Here is a 4601-nt window from a genome sequence, read left to right on the forward strand (position 1 = left end):
AAAAAGATTTGTTCTATAAAACTTGGACTTAGTCAAAAGGCTGCACCCAAGGATCTAGAAGCCCACATGTGGCCTCCAGGTCACAGATTCCCTGATCTAGTCCAACCTCATTTGCAAATGAGGAAACATCTCTAAACTAATAACACAGAAAGGTCTTAAAGTTACCGTCTTAAGGCAGTTGCCTGTCAAAAGATTACTCTATAGAGTTTGTATTTGCAAACTAATTTGAGACTATCATAAAATATACACGAAACGAGGTATAAATAAAATTTGTTACCTAGGAAGTCCTTTGAAAAGTACAACCTATGGGATGAAAGATTTAGAGCTGGAAGAGACCTTGGAGCTCCTCTCCTCTTAACCCCCTCATTCTGAAGATGGGGAAACTGGAGACCAGAGAGGTTAATGGATTTGCCCAAGGTTACACAGCTCGTAATGGCTAGATTCAAATCCAGGCCTTCTAACTTCAAATCTATGATGCTTTCCATCACACCTAATGATTTGTGGAGAAGCATGAAGCATCATGAATATGAGAAGATTTGAATATTTGCAATCTCTGAGCTTGGTTGGGATTTCCTTGAGAGTAGTAAAATATTTTGTTCACATCAGCTGTGTACTTCCTTCAGCCTGACTTTTTATAAATAGGTACTTATAAAGCATGTTGGTGTGGTTACTGGTCTTTGTTTTGTTCTTGTGGTAGCAGAAGCGATTCAGCTAAGAGTGCTCATCATCAACACCCTCAGTAGTCACAGCTCCCATGAGCTAGAAGTCTGTGGTTCACAGAAGTTTGGACCCAACAGGAAGGAAAGAGAATGCAGTCAGTTTCTCAAGCCAAAAAGCAAGAGTGACTTCCTCATCTCCAGGGCATGCTATCCTGGGTCCACTCCTAAAACACATAAAAAGGTAGGATAGATATTTTTGGTCTAATTGAACAACTTTCTAATAGAGACTGTTTCTTTAAAATCTTTCAGATTGCTGAGATGGTGAAAAGGGAGACAATCCAAGTTGAGAACTTGAATATGTAGAAGGTTAGGTAGGAGATAAAATGATGTACTGAAATGATGGCTAGATTTGGACTCACAAGACCTGGGTTTGAATCCTGAAAATGTGCTTAATATTGTATCTTACAAAGTGAAGAATAAGATGGAAAAATGAGAGTTAAAATGACATGGAAGAAATGGTATTGGTGGTAGCACCCTGGCAGTGTGGGAAGTGCATTGGTTCTGGAGTTAGCAAACTTGGGTTCATATCCCACATCTGACCTTTTAGTACCTGTGTGATCTTGGGCAAGTTACTTAATCTCCATAGGCTTCAACTTTCCCATTTGTAGAATGAATGTAAATGAATTTGATGACTTCTGAAGTTTCTTCTAGATCTATGCTCTTGTGAAGTACATTCTTATAAAATTAATAGGGAAATGTCATGTCTGGTAGCTGTAGGTAAAAAAGGTGTTAACACAATGTTATTGTGTACTTCTTTGGTTTCTAGGTCTTGATGGATTTTATTATTGAATATTCAAGAATCAGTCAAATTCATTATATTCTTGTTTCCTAGAGGTTTTTATAAATGCCCAGGATTATATATATACATATATATATAATTATAATTATATAATAATTATAATATATATATATGAATTTGGAATCAAAAGATTTGGGTTCAAATTCTATCTTTGTTATCACCTGTGTGACCAGCAAATCACTTAACCTCTCAAATCTATGAGAATACACAGTTTTAAGGACCACAGATATTTTTTTTAAGCTATCAAAGAGCTGGTATTTGCCTCCTAACTTTGTTTTACTATTGATACAACTTTCCTCTATACCAACCCCTCTGCCATATTTCTTAATAGGAGAGAGAAAGAAAAAAGCAGTGTGAGGGAAATGAAAAAAAAATGAAGATTAAAGTTTAAAAATTTATTAAAAAGTTGAGAAATATCATGTTATCATAGAGGTTTAACCTCAGGAAAACCCGAATGCAAGTCTTAGCTCTAACCCTGGGTGAGTCACCAAACCTCTGGGTTGGCTTCAGATAATTCTTTAAGATCCTATAAAAGATGGGGAACCTGCAGTCTTGAGTCTACATGTGGCCTTCTAGGTCCTTGGGTGTGTCCTTTTGACTGAGTCTAGGTTTTACAGAACAAATTCTTTTATTAAGGGGATTTGTTCTGTGAAATTTGGATTCAGTCAAAGGGCTGCACTTGAGGACCTAGCGGGCCATCTTGAGGCCACAAGTTCCCCACCCCTGTTTAAGTTATAGATAATTTGCTTATCTGTGATGTTGCAATTGGGTTGCCTTCACTAATGTAATTGTAAATCTGAACTGAAATAAATAATTGGGAGATAAAAGTTAGAAACTGTCTTGAAAATATTCTTCAATTACTTTCATAGACATATGGAAAACTATAGACATATTTGCAACTAACTTTACTTGTAGAAACTTTCCCATCAAATTTGTCTTATCTCTAAGCTAAAATTACAGCTTATAGATAAACACATGGAAATCTATACTTCTGACTGTTCTAAAGAGAATTTTGTCTTCTATCTCCTCAATTTTTTTTCTGATTCTCAAACAGCAATATACTTAGTTGAATAATAAAGGGTGAGAGTGTCTTAGGAAACAAATGTCTTCTGAAAATGTCACCTAATAATACTGTGATACCTAAACTAAAATTTCCATGAAGTTATTTAAAACTCTAGAGATATAATTTCTAGATATTTTCTCCTCCTTTGGATTTTATAATGCTGCTCTCTCCTAATACTAGTTTCTTCCTAATCATCTCACTACTTTCTCAATCTCCTTATATACAATTGTCATCTATGCCCTGTCACATTAATCAGGATATATGTGTATTTGTGATAGGTCATCTTTGGAAAAACATCACCTGGAACACAAAAATTAAAAAAATTCCCCTGTTAGCATATAAGTTTGAAGACAGACATTTTATCCTAAATGAGTTTGGAACTTTGAAATTATAGAATTTCAAAGTGAAGAGTTTTTCACTGGTAATCTTCTGGCTTAGTTAGTTGAATATTCAAGGACTGCCATTAACAAAATTTACAGAAAGCCAGAAATGATGCATATCAATTACTGGTAAAATATCAAGGTCAATTTAGTCATTCAAAATTTCCCCAGAGCTCTGAAACTGTAAGTCAGTGGTAGGGTTGTATTCTCCAACAGCAAAAATCCTCACAGAAGTGATTGTGGTTAACAACCATTCTAAGGAGTGGGTGTCCATTTCTCTGAAATGATCTGCCATATGAATGGACGTGAGGCTGTGGGTTTGTGCTGTTTGAGAGTACATTGTCATTTTCCTCAAAGGCCTGGGCGGCAGTAAAATGTAATTATTTATACAAATTTGCTCCAGTTTGCTCTTTCTCAATTTCGATGTAATTTTTTTTTAACTCCCTGGTCACACGTTCATTTTCCTCAGTCTGATGATTAGATTTTCACATGTAATAGACCTATTTGATGAAAAGAATAGGAAACTACTACCTGAGGATGCAAGACCTTTGTTTCTACTTCTACTTTTACTGCTTCCAGTCGTGACATTTTCTCCAATTTGTCGTCAGGTATTCCAAAGAAAGGTGGGCTATTACGTGTGTGGTGAGGGAATCTGGGGATTCAATTTGCCATTTAATCATTGAAAAACCATCTAGAAAGCTCAGCAACTTGTTTATAACTTAGTTGAAGAGAAAGCTGCCAGGGCTCGTGAGAGGTTGAATGATTTGTACATTGTCTTAAAGCTAGTTTGTGTAAGAGGCAGAACTTGAATCTAGGCCTTTCTCACTCTTAGTAAGACATTCACTATGCACTACTTCCTTTTAGCTGAAAAAAAATTTGTTACAGTTTCAAAATTCTAGCACATGACTGAATTGTAGTGCCACATATCCCTCCAAATATAGGTTAAGAATCCCTGGTTTCCTTTGAAGGATAGCTCAGAAATATGTTCCTTTATGGACCTTTCATGATCTCCTCACTTATTGGTACCTTCTCCTTTTTAAAGTTATTTTATATTACTTTGAAATACCATGTATTTCCTTACATATGTTCATGTTGTATCCCTCCAGTAAAATGATAGTTTCTTGAGGGAAGAAATGTTTGTTGGGTTTTTTCAAACTGTTTCCTCTGAACTTTGCACATAGTAGGTCCTTAGAAATATTTGTTAAACTGAATTGCTGTTAATTAATAGGGGAAAGAAGAGTAAAAAGAAAATGGAAAAGGAAAATGACCCCTATCCTAAAATGTTCCTTCCCTGCCTCTTTTACTCCCTCTCACTTCTTTCCTTTCGATCTGATTAGCTCCCTTGGAACTTGACTTCTGCCTGGGTCCCTGCTTCTATTTACAGATTTGTGCCTGACTATTAAAGTCTTTACTTACTATATAAACCATAACTATGAAATTACTTGATCTATCTTTGGTCTAGCCTTAGCTGCTTTGCCAGCTTCATTGGGAGTAGAGATGGGGATAAAAATATTTCTTTACCCCCATTAAAAAACTCTGATAGCTCTTATTTTTATATTATCTCTATTTCCCAACATGTTCTTTCCCCAACCAGAGTTCAATAATTAAAAAAAAAAACTAAAAAGTCAGGGGAAAAAACA

Source organism: Notamacropus eugenii, chromosome 2, assembly GCF_028372415.1.
Source record: "Notamacropus eugenii isolate mMacEug1 chromosome 2, mMacEug1.pri_v2, whole genome shotgun sequence".
Lineage (NCBI taxonomy): Eukaryota > Metazoa > Chordata > Mammalia > Diprotodontia > Macropodidae > Notamacropus > Notamacropus eugenii.